This window comes from Schistocerca cancellata, chromosome 2 (genome assembly GCF_023864275.1).
Source record: "Schistocerca cancellata isolate TAMUIC-IGC-003103 chromosome 2, iqSchCanc2.1, whole genome shotgun sequence".
Lineage (NCBI taxonomy): Eukaryota > Metazoa > Arthropoda > Insecta > Orthoptera > Acrididae > Schistocerca > Schistocerca cancellata.
Window position 1 is genome coordinate 306559926 of NC_064627.1, and position 16268 is coordinate 306576193.

Below are 16268 nucleotides of genomic sequence, written 5' to 3' on the forward strand. Positions count from 1 at the left end.
TGAAAGGAATAGGCAGCGTGTTTAAGTAAAAATACACTAAGTAGAAACAAAGTTAAGAGGAAGAGTAATAGAGAGGAGATTTTGGAAAAACAGACATAATGTCTGATAGGATAGCCGCAATCAGTGATTTTTCAATGTTACTTATAATCCGTCTTGATTGCAAAATCTTTATTCATATGACCGGTTTCGGTTCATCTAGATCCATATGAATAAACATTTTGCAACCAAGACGGATTATAAGTAACAGAGAGGAGATTGCCTAACTTAAAATTTGAAGCGTCGCAGTAAACGACGTAGTAATGGAAGAAATGAATGAATTTTCCAGTCTAAGAGACAAGATTACGAAGTACAGCCAAGTCATGGAGAAAAGTAGATTGTCAATATCGAAGAAAACTTCTTCAAAAAACCATCTCTACTTGTAATAGATACTGGTGTGGAACTGATGAAGAAGTACCCGAATGTGTACATCTGCAGGACAGCATTGTATGAAAGAAAAAGAAAAAAAAAAGTGTTCCACCGGTAAAACAAGGAATCATTCGAAATGTGGCGCTGTCGAAGGATGTTAAAAATTAAGTGCGTAGATAAAATATGAAATGAGAAAATACAGAAAAGAACAGCTATGCAAAGAAATCTCAGGAAGCTGGGCTAGGTAAGTGGGACTTCTGCTAAGGCATCTACGGACAGTTGACTTCGTGCTGCTAGGAGCAGCGAGTAAGAAAAACCAGAATTTTCAAATGAGATTGTACAGCGTATTGGGTGTAGTAGTTATGTAGAGATGAATAGACTAGTTTTTGATAGGTAAAGAAGCATTCAGGTACCTGTCCAGAAAAATGGTCAGAAGAATGAAAAAAATTGAGGATCCGGTAGATGACCAGTGTGGCCTTAGGAGCCAGAGAGTCAGTTCTGAAGCAACACTTGATGATTCGCTGATGCTGTTGCATTCCTGGGCAAAACAGATTTACTGGTATCCAACACCGGCCTTAATCTGAGCAAGAAATTCCTGGAACACATGATTGTATGAAAGTGAATCAAGGACTGTGCGAAACCCGAATCAAAAGAAAATCGAAGCGCTTGAGATGTAGTGCCAAAGAAGGATGCTGAAAATTAGGTGTAGTAATACGAAACAGGACAGGAACACGTGAAAAACACAGGCAAAAACAAGAGAAGGATGATAGGTTGTATGTTAAGATAGCAATAACCTTCTTAGTATTTGAGCGAGCTATAGAGTGTAAAACGAAGACAGAGGCTGGAATACCTCCAGCAAATAATTGAGGACGTACTTCAATAAAATTCTTCAGGGTATCAGACCGCATCGTCATAATTTAAAAAGCGCCAACGTTTCGGCCAGCGTTGCAGCTAGCCTTCATCAGGGCCTTACGTTAAACTGCTAAATAAAACACACTTGGTTCCTTAAATAGCTGCACGAGAAAACCGTGTCGTTACTTGATTGGCTGTAAAAGGAGGAGGAAGAGGGGTGAAAGGTATGCTTTCTTGGTGTTTCCTTTATTATCTGTCATTGGCTGAAATAGCTGTTTTCTATTGGTCTTTATATTAATCCACCCCATTGGAGGAGACGGACGAATAGCGAACAGGTGATGGCTGTGACGTCACACTGTTTTCATGCTGTCCAGAAACCGGCTGCGGCGTGCCATTGCTTTGCGTGCTCGCGACCACTGCTGCGGCTCTCCGCGTGTCTGCATGGGCCGCCACGGCTCTGCCGCCGCTCCGTAGCCCTGCTATTGCAGGCAGCCAAGACCTCGGAAGCTTGTACCCGTCCTCTCTATTCATGTTGGCGGGTCTTCTGGCTATTTCTATCGCCTCTCTAATATTTCTTTTGAAAGTGAGAGGCTGTTTCGCCAGGACGCGGGCTTCTTGAAAAAATATTGGTTTCCCGCACTCGTCTCGGTGTTCCGCCACTGCTGACTTAGTGTGTTGTTTCAGGCGGATATATCTTTTATGTTCCGAGAGCCTTGTGCTAATCGGACGTCCCGTCTCACCTATGTAGACTAATCCACACGCACAACCAATTTCATACACGCCAGCTGTGTGTAGTTTGTCAACTGCATTCTTGGTAGAACCGAGCATGTCTGATATTTTGTTTCTGCTTCGGAAAATTGGTTTGATGTCGGCTTTTCGTAGAATTTTGCCAATACGTTCGGTGACCCCTTGTACATATGGTAACACAGCAATGCTCTGTGCCTCCTTCTCCTCTTCCCTTCTCCTCTTAAATTATGACGATGCAGTCTGATACCCTGAAGAATTTTATTGAAGATGACAACGGCCGCGGAAGCCTACGCTTATAATTGAGGACGTAGGCTGCAAGTGCTTATCTGAGATGAAGAGGCTGGCACAGGGGAGGAATTCGTAGCGGATTGTATCAAACTAGTCAGAAGATTAATTATCCACGCCTGGTCCTCTCCCTTGAGAAATGGAAATATGGAGGACAGCATCAAATTAGCAGAGAAATTGCTGGTAAAATAAGAACATCCCTTTTTTGAGGTAGGAACTAAATTGACTTGTGTCTCTAGGATTATCGTGGAGGCAATAGCTATGTACTCCGCTTTAACGTATCAGGAAGTTTCAAAGCTACCTACCCTCCGCTACAGAGTGAAATATTCGGAATAGGTAACCCTTGCTATATGGTTGTGAAACGTGCCTAAATTCCAGATCAAGATCCCGTAGACATTCGATAAGTTCATGAACGAAGTACAAGGAACATCGTTGCATGTGTCATTTCAACCATAAGATTATGTGTTGGACCAAATCACATACTGACAAACGTCTATTGCGCTGAAACAGAAGTGTGTTCATGGGTATACCTTGGGAATATCGATTTAAACGAACAGTCGTTCTTGCGCAGCCCTTACCAGAAAAAGGGTGATATACAGGACGGTCAGAAAGAATCTGAGAAGTCTGAAAAGGTGTTTCACGGAAGGTCGTGCTGAGAAACAAATGTTAAGAATACAATTCGATACGTTGCGCCGTTTTCGAGTTAATTGGCATTGAAATTATCCAATAAGGCCGTTGCGCGCGCAGATTCAAGCGTCCCGCCAGGATTCGAGTAAGTTGTTGTCACAGCGCAAATGATAGCGCACGAGACTGCTCTGTCTTTGGCTGGGCTTCGATTTTTACTACCATCTGATGTCCAATTTTCTCGCCTTCTTATTCAGTTTCAGGGAACCAAACGAATTTGTTTTTTCAGTGCAACCTACCCAGCAACACTCTTCCAAGCTCCTCAGACTGTTTCCGACCAACCTGTATAATGCATCATGCAGGCGAGACACAATGATAGCGACTGCAAAGAGATCAGAACGTATAAGAGATCGGAAATACAGACTATTAAAACGGAAATTCTCAGTGACAGCCTGACGAACACATTATGCAGTCGCGTCAATGAATATCAAAGTAGCATAAGCTAAAAACAAGAACGAGGGACCAACGCCTCGGATGGAATTAACGATATTCCACACAAAAGTGCCCACTGCTGGACGTTCGTGATGTGCGATGATTCCTTCTAGGCGGTGAGACCCTTGACAGATTCAAAGATCAGCATGAATGAATTACGCCTATACGAATAAGCAGTCTTACTATGACACGGAAATAACGAAATATGTAATATGAAACGAGTGGCAACTAAACTTTAACTTATTGACCAGAATATTAGAAATAAGAGGCGCCAAGCAGTGCCCCGCAACTTCCTCAGCGTACATTCATGCAACATCAGACACTACCAGCAACTGAATGTACCCATTCTACGAGTAGCGTTGCGTTCCCGCCGGCGCATCCCCCGTCCAGTGCGTGGAGTACCGTTAGTGCGACATCTGCCGAGCGGTTTCCCGCCCGCGCACAGACACCTGCGTCTTCCGGACAACACGAGTCAGACTGCGCATGCGCGTTTGAACACAGTGAAGTGCATACCCGATAAAACGTTGCTTTGATTGTATTATTCAGCTCCACTAAAAGAAAAAGACCATCACCAATAAAATAACATTAACTTTATTTACTTTCCGTGTTGTCAATGTCATTGGAAAGTCTTCAGCAACATTTGTCGCAAGTTAATCTATATTTGGAATTTAGGCGCAGACTCTATGTCCTTCTATCCTCTAAGCTACCTCATGGGTGAAAAACATTGTAATTTCTTTAAAGTTGGAAGTGGTGTTATTTTGTGACTATAGTGACACTGACTGCAACTTCCAAATCACACATCGTATACGAAACTTTCCCGACCAAGAAAACAGATCGAATAAACGACAATCCATTGTCACTTGGTTTCGATGAATCTTCTTGTAGAATACAGCGCAAGCATAGCTGAAAGTCGAAAATCAGTCGTACTTCCTTCGTAAAGCGAGCAGCTTCGTTTCTTTTGCGTCATACCTAAAGATGTAAACGAGTAAATTTGCACTGCAATGAGTGCACTATATGATCTAATATCATGCAGAGTGCGACACAACAAGAAACTCGTCGGTACATTGATCCACGGGGATAAGCAACCCCCCCCCCCCCCATAAAAAAACGGAACATCACGCTAGGGACTTGTAACACCGCCTCTATCCGTGATAGTGGTTTCCAGTGTACATCTTCCTTCGGGTTTGTCATATCCAGCGGAAAACATTTACGGTTAGATTCCCTAGCGCGGGTTGCTGATTCCTTGGCATCGCTCGCAGTTCCAAATAGTGTCAGCCATTTTGTATGAGATTAAGATCAGGTGACCTAGTGGGCCCATCAAATTGCAATAAGGTGCCCGAGTATTCGTCAAACCAGTAACGTGTGCGTGTTGCCCTGTTAAGTCGGATGTTACCGTCTTAGAAGTGTCCAGAGCTTCCTCTAGCTTTGAAAAGAGACAGAGTCATGACTACACTACACGTCTCTCACTCGGCGGATTTGTGTCGAGGTCCGGTGAACTGGCCAGTAAATGGATGGTTTTTAGGCGGTTTTCCATGTGCCTCGGCGAATGCGGGCTGGTTCCCCTTATTCCGCTTCAGTTACGCTATGTCGGTGATTGCTAGGCAAACAAGTTCTTCACGTACGCGTACAGCACCATTACTCTACCACGCAAACATAGGGGTTACACTCGTCTGGTGTGAGAAGTTCCCTGGGGGGTCCACAGGGGGCCGAACCGCACAATAACCCTGGGTTCGGTGTGGGGAGGCGGAGGGGTGAAGTGGACTGCGGTAGTCGTCGTGGGGTTGCGGACCACTGCGGCTGCGGCGGGGACAGAGCCTCTCCGTCGTTTATAGGTCCCCGGTTAACATACAATACAATTCACTACACGTCTCCAGTTTCTGTGATGTTCCGGCAATTGGAGACCTACAGCTTTACATGCCGCTGTGAGAAAATGTCTTTTGCGACGGACCCGACTCCACATAGCCATTGTGAGCACAACCTTCGCAATGCTCGCTAGCCTGCATGCACTGATAGCAGCAGCTTCTGTCGCGTTCGAAACCGGTTATCATTGACGAGACGAGGCGCTCGTCACCGATATTTGTCGACTGGTATCTTTTCAGGACCAGCGTTCCCACGCCATCTTACATGGCTGCGATTGGTTCACCATTTATTCATTTGTAGACACGAAGGACAGTTCGCGTTGATACACCATCAAACCGGGCAACTTCATTCACGGGTTGATTATAGGTACGTTCAAAAGTGATTGCTCCTTTCTTCCATTGTGTGACGTTTCCACGTCTACCTGTCCTACTGCACTGATTCCATGCAACTGATGGCACGTTCACATCAATTAGCTTTTGTGATTTATATCGGCGTTGGAAGGTCACATGACCGCTTGGCACCTTTTATAGACTACTCCCAAGCAACCAATATGCTCTCTCAGTGGGGTGATTAATAGTGAGACTTGATGTTCAACAACGAAAGCTATCACATACAGTGACCCATAACGTGCAATTAGTTATGAAGATGACTATTACTGAGCTCAGTAAGCATTCTGGTTTTAATTTCGGCCCTTCTATGAGCTCTCCCTTCGTTGGGCAGCGACTGCCGTTTTATAATCGGATAATTTTACAGTGTATTGACACCTACTGCTCTGGAGAATGGCCTGTAAGGTCAAAGCTGGCCAGTCGTTGAAGATGTAATACAGTGAATACTTGTCAGTAACAGTCACGTTGGAAGCTTTTAAAATGTCTTTTAACAAATGTGGTACCCTACTTGAAGAAAATAATCTGGATGACTAATATTTTCTCCGTTCAGCTTTGTGGGCTTTCAAATAACTTCACACCCTCTGAGTCAGAGTTGAAATATTAAAAGTTTTGGCTGGTTTCGTTATCTAGGGTATCTAGGGGCTGGGATACACAGTTGCCGCATTACAGACCAAATACTGCTGTGTCTACATAATACGATAAGAATACACACATGAATCGAATGGTCGAAGGTTTCTATCACACGGCAATTGCCAATTATGAAAGTAACATGTAAATTTATAAATGAAAGATTGCAATTAAATAAAATCTGCAGGTACTACGAGGTGCATTCAAGTTCTAAGGCCTCCGATTTTTTTTCTCCGGACTGGAAAGAGATAGAAACATGCACATTGTTTTAAAATGAGGCCGCGTTCATTGTCAATAGGTCCCAGAGATAGCAGCACCGTACGGCAGATGGAATTTTACCGCCAGCGGCGAGAATGAGAACTGTTTTAAATACTTAAAATGGCGACGTTTTCCTTACTTGAACAGCGTGCAATCATTCGTTTTCTGAATTTGCGTGGTGTGAAACCAATTGAAATTCATCGACAGCTGAAGGAGACATGTGGTGATGGACTTATGGATGTGTCAAAAGTTCGTTCGTGGGTGCGACAGTTTAATGAAGGCAGAACATCGTGTGACAACAAACCGAAACAACCTCGGGCTCGCACAAGCCGGTCTGACGACATGATCGAGAAAGTGGAGAGAATTGTTTTGGGGGATCGCCAAATGACTGTTGAACAGATCGCCTCCAGAGTTGGCATTTCTGTGGGTTCTGTGCGCACAATCCTGCATGACGACCTGAAAATGCGAAAAGTGTCATCCAGGTGGGTGCCACGAATGCTGACAGACGACCACATGGCTGCCCGTGTGGCATGTTGCCAAGCAATGTTGACGCACAACGACAGCATGAATGGGACTTCCTTTTAGTCGGTTGTGACAATGGATGAGACGTGGATGCCATTTTTCAATCCAGAAACAAAGTGCCAGTCAGCTCAGTGGAAGCACACAGATTCACCACCACCAAAAAATTTTTGGGTAACCGCCAGTGCTGAAAAAATGATGGTGTCCATGTTCTGGGACAGCGAGGGCGTAATCCATACCCATTGCGTTCCAAAGAGCACTACGGTAACAGGTGCATCCTACGAAAATGTTTTGAAGAACAAATTCCTTCCTGCACTGCAACAAAAACGTCCGGGAAGGGCTGCACGTGTGCTGTTTCACCAAGACAACACACCCGCACATCGAGCTAACATTACGCAACAGTTTCTTCGTGACAACAACTTTGAAGTGATTCCTCATGCTCCCTACTCACCTGACCTGGCTCCTAGTGACTTTTGGCTTTTTCCAACAATGAAAGACACTCTCCGTGGCCGCACATTCACCAGCCGTGCTGCTATTGCCTCAGCGATTTTCCAGTGGTCAAAACAGACTCCTAAAGAAGCCTTCGCCGCTGCCATGGAATCATGGCGTCAGCGTTTTGAAAAATGTGTACGTCAGCAGGGCGATTACGTCGAGAAGTAACGCCAGTTTCATCGATTTCGGGTGAGTAGTTAATTACAAAAAAAAATCGGAGGCCTTAGAACTTGAATGCACCTCGTATCTTAACAACTTCAAATGATGAGTACGACAGTAGAAGTACTTTTGAGAATGCGGTATATTTCTGCAAAACACTTATTGGTGTCGATACTAGAGCAATTAAATAAAATACAAGTTGAATACCAGGGAAACAATAGATCCCTACTGCAGGTAATTAGTCATGAACAACAACATAGCTCGCGAGATATTCATTTCTAAATGCACACTACGTCTTCACTGTGGAAGCCACAGAAATCTCACAAGTGCACAAGTCGGCACTCCGAAGTATTTCTGTCTGCCGCGACCACGCGGAAACCGCTCCACACTCTCCAAGTCTCCGCCGCGACCCCGCGTCCATCCCCGTCCTGTTCCGAACATGAAGACGTGGCGCGAGCGCTCTAGCCAACGCACCCACACAGACATAATGAAACACATTCGAAGTACTGGATTTACATTTAAATAACTGGACCATAAACACGCTCTAACACACATTATTAAATACATAAACAAATTAAATAAACATATATCAAAGGAATAGCAACAAAAGGTAGGCCAGTAGGCTAATGTCTCTGTGCTTTCTAAAACACAGTAAATATTTAACCAATTTCTTTATGAATAGTATATATCGGATGTAAACAAAGACACAGATGAATAAATATATTTATAAGCATGCTGTTACCGTTTTTTCGTGTAACTGTGGAGTACTTATGGCCTGACGCGATCGATAGTAAACGGCTACTTTGACCTCCAATTACTCATGTACTATTCAAGTAACGTGCCTGTAATTTATACCAATTTAGGTTTACACTAATAGCTTCCTAAAGACGTATAAATTGACGAATTCGGATGAACCGTTTAGATTTTGGAAATTCGTTGCTGGGTGTTACTTGTATAATTTATCGTCAGATACTGAACTTGGAACTAATAAACATATTGAAAATCTGATTACACCATCAGAATCGTCGTGCAAATAATGGTAATGCACATGTTTCTTTCTGAGGTATCATGATTCATCTGGCTACTATTAATTTGTCTACAAACTGTGAAATGTCTGCCATTATGGTTTCACAAAGTCCGCCATCTTCGGCACTACGGCGTAGACATCTCCTTCATCGACACAAAGCACCGTCCTCTTCACAGCGCAATTCGCAGCCACGCTGCTGGACCACGCGCTGGGGCTACCCCTCTCGTCCGGCTAACGTTCGGCACCACGTGTTTGCTGCCGGGCCCCGGCTGACCGAGCGGCCCGTGCGGCCGCCCCACTCAGAACTTACAATGTTTCCTCAACTTGCCCGTTACCTCACAGCTTACACACGCTTTGGATGGTACGCTGAGATTTCAAATCTACGAAAGACTCGGTGATCGGTGATATCTTTGATATGTATGAACGATGGCATACCAGGTAATCGGGCAGGCGAAGACACAAGTGTTGAAGTACACTTACTGACAAGGGAAATTCCTCATCTCAATCCCGTCAGATTTAGTGGTGAAACAGGGCCAGTGTACAGCCCGCCAAAAACTGAACACAGGTCAAGCATGGAAACAGAAAGAAGGTGTGGTGAACCGCGAAAAAAGAAGCAAGATAGGAACAGTGAACGGTCCAACCTCAGGATGTGCAACAGCGAGTGAATTACAAGAACCACGGCGTCGTGATTGTGTGGTCACGGACTGCAAAGCAGCAGATCCGAGTTCAAATCTCCCTCGCGCTCCATTTATCTTTTCTTTCCCACAAAATTATCCACTTCCCATCCTATCATTGACGTATCTGTTCTCCTACTTTAGTCTTGCCAATTATCATACTACCAGTACACATTAGTCACAGAATATGAGTTACGTAGTAAGAATATATTACCGTCGCAAGTAAATACGATGAATAGTGTGAGCAGGCTAGATGCCGCACAGATCTTTCACAGAAATGAAAACAACAAACAAACGAGTGTGAACTATGTTACAACAAAGGTACGCAAGAGTAATAACATGTGGTACTTGTGAGGAAAAACAGGATATATGTTCGTCTGGGGGTCCCTTCCTTACCTCTCGCTGTTGCAATCGGCTGTTACACGACGACACAGACACAAATTTAAATATGGCGAACAGACACATCAATGACAGGATGGATAGTTCATAATTTTGTGAAAAAAGAAAAAAAAAAGGTCACGAGGGAGATGTGAACACGAATCTCCTTCTTCGCAGTCCAACACCGTGACCAGTTTTTTGTATATAGAGTAAGTTATATTTACCCCGAACAAACGGAATTCAGCCTAGATTTAGATTATTCATTGTAGTGACTAAACGTGAGGCAAATATCTCGCAGCTATGTTCAAGTATCGGTAGGTCTAGGGGCGGCGTCTTTGTTTAATAATCAAAACGTCCTCGGTCCCCTGTTAGAACCCCTCCCCCCCCCCTCCCGCTTAAATTTTGAATAAAATTCATTAGAATTGGCGGCCAAAGACTTCCGGCATATGAAGTCAGCCTCATTCTGACAACGGCCCTGACAAAGAGGACGGAGGAACAGAGGTTCAGGGCACTCTCTTGCTCTTGGGGTGGGAAACTGCCTAAAGCCGGAAGAATCGGGAATGATAAAAGGCTTGAGGATGCAGAAGGTAACGGAAGCCGTTGCATTAAAGAAACGTAATGTGTATCCACAGGACATGTGACCAATAATTGACAAAAAAGTATCATGATGATCTCTCCACTGGCAAAAGATTCCAGAATAGCCCCATTTGGATCTCCGGGAGCGACTACCAAGTGGGAGGTGACTATGAGAAAAAGATTGAATAAATAACGAAAGGATAACGTTCTGCGACTCGGGGCATGGAATGTCAGAAGCTTCAACCTCGTTGGGAAGCCATAAAATATGAAAAGGGAAAAGCAAAGGTCCAGTTTAGATATAGTGGGGGTCAGTGAAGTGAAATGGAAACAAGACAAGGATTTCTGGTCAGATGAGTAGAGGGTAATATCAACAGCAGAAGAAAATGGTATAACGGAAGTAGGATTCGTTATGAACAGGAAGGTAGGGCGGAGAATATGTTACTGTGAACAGTTCAGTGATAGCGTTGTTTTCATCAGAATCTACAGCAAACCAACAGCGACAATGATAGTCCAGGTATACATGCCGACGCCGCAAGCTGAAGATGAAGAGATAAATAAAGTATAAGAGAATATTGAACGGGTAATTCAGTCCATAAAGAGAGACAAAAATCGAATAGTTATGAGGGACTGGAATGTGGTTGTAAGGGGAAGGAACAGAAGAGAGGTACTAGAAATGAGAGAGAAGAAACACTAATTCAGTTCTGCAATACATTTCAGCTAGTAATAGTGAATACTCTGTACAAGAATCACAAGAGGAGAACAATGCTGGGAGATACGGGAAGATTCCAGTTAGATTACATCGTGGTCAGACACAGATTTCGAAATCAGATATTGATTGCAAGGAGTACCCAGGAGGAAACACAGACTCAGATCAAAATTTAGCAGTGATGAAGAGTAGGCTGAAGAGACTAATCAGGAAGAATCAATGCACAAAAAAGCGGGATACGGAAGTACGAAGCAGTAGAGAGATGCGCTTGACATTCTCTGCGATAAAGAATAGCTCAGTAGGCAGCTCGGCTGAAGAGGAATGGATATATCTGAAAAGGGCCACCACATAAGTTAGAAAGAAAAACAGGTACAAAGAAGGTAACTGCGATGAAACTGTGGGTAACACTGAAATACTTCAGCTGAATACAGAAATGCAAATCGCTGAGGAATGAAATAAACAGGAATTGCAGGGAAGCTAAGTCGAAGAAACCGGAAAAGAAATGATTCCTGAAAGAACTGAGTCAGCTTATAGAAAAGTAAAAACAACCTACGGTGAAATTAAAAGCAAGGGAATTCCACGCAGGAGGCAGAGCGGGTAGGTGAAAAGAGTATATTGAAGCCCTCTATGGGGGTAAGATTTGTATGATGTGATAGAGGAAGAAACAGGAATCGATACAGAAGAGATAGGCGATTAAGTATTAGAATCAGAATTTAAAAGAGTTTTGGAAGACTGAAGATCAAATAAGGCAGAAGCTATAGATAACATCCCACCAGAATTTCTAAAAATAATTGGGGAAAGTGGCAACAAAACGACTATTTATGTCGGTGTGTAGAATGTATGTGTCTGGCGATTAACCATCTGACTTTCGGAAAAATATCATCCACACAATTCAGAAGACTGATTGAGCTGATGAGTGCGACAATCCTCGCACAGTTAGCTTTACAGCCCATCCATCCAAGTTGCTGACAAGAATAATATACAGATGAATGGAAAAGAAAATTGAGGATGTGTTAGGTAACGATCAGTTCGACTTTAGGAAAGGTACAGGCTCGAGAGAGGCCGTTCTGGTGCTGCAGTTGATAATAGAAACAATACCAAAGAAAAATCACATTCATAGGATCTGGCGATCTGGAAAAAAGTTCGACGTTGTCAAATGGTGCAACAGCGACATTCTGAGGAGAGACGGGTAATATACAACATGTACAAGAGTCAAGAGGGAGTATTAAGAGCGGGAGACCAAGAACGAAGTGCTCGGATTAATAAGGTTGTAGTCTACACGTACATATCTACATATATACTCCGCTAGCCACCAAGCGGTGTGTAGCGGAGGGCACAACTCGCGCCAAAGTCATATTTCCCCTCCTCTTTTCCACTCGCGGATAGCCTCAGTACGAGCTCTACATTCCCTTATCTTTAAATGGTGATCATTGCGCGATGTGAAAGTTGATGGTAATAATATGTGCTGTACATCCTCGGCGAAGATCGTATTTTGAAATTTAGGGATGTCTTTCGCCCCTACTGTTGAATCTATACATCGAAGAAGGAATGACGGAAATAAAGTTTGAGAGCTGTAAGGGGTAAAAATTGCGGAGGAAGACAGAGGTTGGAATACATCCAGCAAATAACTGAGGACATAGGTTGCAAGGGCTACACTGAGATTCTACAGGAGAGGAATTCGTGGCGAGACGCGTCAAACCAGTAAGATGACTGATTTCCCCAAAAAAAAAAAAAAAAAAAAGAAAAGGTAACACAACACGTTGCCACAGAAGACTAATGAGGCAGACCGATGAAATGGTTTAAATGGCTCTGAGCACTATGGGACTCAACTTCTGAGGTCATCAGTCCCCTAGAACTTAGAACTACTTTAACCTAACTAACCTAAGGACAGCACACACATCCATGCCCAAGGCAGGATTCGAACCTGCGACCGTAGCGGTCGCACTCCGGCCGGCAGACCGATGACCTCAGCAGTTTCGTCCCTTAGGAATCCTCTCTCTCTCTCTCTCTCTCTCTCTCTCTCTCTCTCTCTCTCTCTCTCACACACACACACACACACACACACACACACACACACAGACACACTAATTAGACAGCATGAAAGGCAAAGCATCGTGTAAGTGTATGCAAACAAACAAAATAGTACTCTGTTTGTGTTTTTATGCATTAAGCTATAGAAATATGTCTATGTTCTATGTATGAGAAAGTTGTTTTATCGATTTCGTTAATTCTGTGTGTACAGGCAGGTGAGAAAACATTATGATACGATGTTTTTTAGTACCTCTTTTATGTTTTACATGAAACTATCAAACGTTTGGAGAAACGAATTCCGAGAAATCAAGAAAAACCACTTCTACTCTTTTTTTAGTCATTTATTTAGTATTTATGTTACATACATTTCTTTGTGAAATACACATGTGCAGAGCTACCTCACTTCAGGAACATATTGTAAACCTGAGACTTTTCTTCCGAGATTTCACACACACGTGGAGAGGCCTTAGTGGCCGTTTCGTCCAGTCCTTACAAAGAGAGTGCCCAAATAACCAGTTAATATAAGGTCCAATCACAGATTCATAAACGAGAGGAAATTACAGATCTATTGATTGCAGTCACGGTTGATTACGTATTTATAAAGGGCGATCAAAAAGTTTTCGTTCGATGCCCACACGTCGGTGTTTATGTAACCGCATCGGTATAACGCTGGGTTACACATAAGCTGCAGCGACGCCATCAAGGGAACTTTCTGGTCGACCCTTATCGTAAGGCGGGTAACTTTATATTCAAATTTTCAATTTAATATCACTTTTTCTCTGTATTCCGGATATGTCGATGCGTTGTTGACGTACAGGACCATCGGTTGGTAGCGTCAAAATTATTTTTATACTCGCCATGCATATTTTTCGAGAAAGTCCCAAAATACCACGAATCGTTGAAGAAAGGAGCAGTTTAGTTCAAATTGGATTCGTAGCGACGCTGCCATGAAGGAAGGGCTACTTTTTGCGTAGGTGTTTGATTGGTGTTACTTCAGAATCGCCAGCTTTAGAGCCAGGGAGTCGCACCCGACCAACCCTCTAAAACGCCGCAGGATGGGTCATCGCAGCGCCCCTCTCTCAGTAAAGTTGGCTGCAGGAAGTGCTCTTTTACCAGCGGTGTCACTTCATCGAGACAATAAATCTCCAGACCCGCTCTAGGAGCTGCACGAACATTTTTTTCGTTTTTGATAAATTTCTCTTATAATTTATTATTCCTGAGGACTAGTTATACGACGGAAAATCCAGAATTGTAGACTGTTGTCGCTCCATTCTGTAATAGCTGCTTCATATTCTATTGTGTTTGATAGTAATATTTGTAAATTCAATTTACTTTCTTCCTTTCTGCTACATGTTTGTGGCCTTCCCTTGTCCATTATTTTACAACATTTTATAGTTGGTTCGATCTCCGAAGCTGCCACAGGGATGGAGGGAGAAGACCTTCAGGTAATCTTTTATTTAACTGTAGATACGGGAAGAAGTATGTGATCAAAAGTATCCGGACACCGCCCCAAAACATACGTTTTTCATGTTAGGTGCACTGTGCTGCCACCTACTACCAAGTACTCCACATCAGCGAACTCATTAGTCATGAGAGAGTAGAATGGGGCACTCCGCGGAACTCACGGACTTCGAACGTGGTCAGGTGATTGGGTGTGACTTGTGTCATACGTCTGTATTCGAGATTTCCACACTCCTAAACATCCTGTTTCCGATGTGATAGTGAAGTGGAAACGTGAAGGGACACGTACAGCACAAAAGCATACAGGCCGATCTTGTCTGTTGACTGTCAGTGACCGCCAACAGTTGAACAAGGTCGTAATGTGTAACAGGCAAACATCTGTCCAGACCATTACATAGGAATTCCAACCTGCATCAGGATCCACTGAAAGTACTATGACAGTTAGGCGGGAGGTGAGGAAACTTGGATGACATGGTCGAGCGGTTGCTCATAAGCCACACATCACGACGGTAAATGCCATACGACGCCTCCCTTGATGTAAGGAGCGTAAACAATGGACAATTGAACAGTGGAAAAATTTTGTGTGGAGTGACTAATCACGGTACACAATTTGGCGATCCGGTCGCAGGGTGTGGATATGACGAATGGCTGATGCCAGCGTGTGTGGAGACGGTTGTGTTATGGTGTGGTCGTGTTTTTCATGGAGGGGGCTTGCACCCCTTGTTGTTTTGCGTGGCACTATTACAGCACAGGCCTACATTGACGTTTTAAGCACCATTTGCTTCCCGCTGTTGAAGAAAAATTCAGGAAGGGCGATTGCATCTTTCAACATGGTCGAGCACCTGTTCATAATGCACGGCCTGTGGCGGAGTGGTTACACGACAATAACATCCCTGCAATAGACTGGCCTACACAGAGTCCTGACCTAAATCCTATAGAACACCTTTGGGTTGTTTTGGAACGCCGACTTCGTGCCAGGCCTCATCGACCGACATCGATACCTCTCCTCAGTGCAGCACTCCGTGAAGAATGGGCTGCCATTCCCCAAGTAACCTTCCATCACCTGATTGAACGTATGCCTGCGAGAGTGGAAGCTGTCATCAAGGCTGAGGGTGGGCTAGCACCATACTGAATTCCAGAATTACCGATGGAGGGCGCCACGAACTTGTAAATCATTTTCAGCCAGATGTCCGGATACTTTTGATCACATAGTGTATGTCGGTAGATTCGATAACCATACGTATTAATTTATTATTCAATCTTTTTATCTCTTTAACCTCAATCTATTGAGACTCATTACCTTTCATTAAGTATTCACTCACATAAGTAATACAATAACCAGTGCCCAACAGCTACAAACGTGGCATTTCGTTCCGTAATATCTACAATATCAACAGCCTGTAGTTACGTCGCTGGAAACAATATGTCGTCTTTCATGGAATTTGTAAACACTTTGTAGCACTGAAATAATAGTCGTCGGAGCAGAATTACATCGGGACTGTAGAAGATGGTTAACAGAAATTGCTTCCAGAAGAAATCTTTCAGTCTGCAGCGGATTGTGGGTTGTTTGGAAACTTCCTTGGAGGTTGAAACTGTGAACTGAACAGGATTCGGAGGCAAGGTGCTGGTTTCCAATCCCAGTCCAGCTCAAAAATTTGATCTACCAGAATTTCCAAATAATTGTTTTGTTCCCATGACAGTGCCAAGAT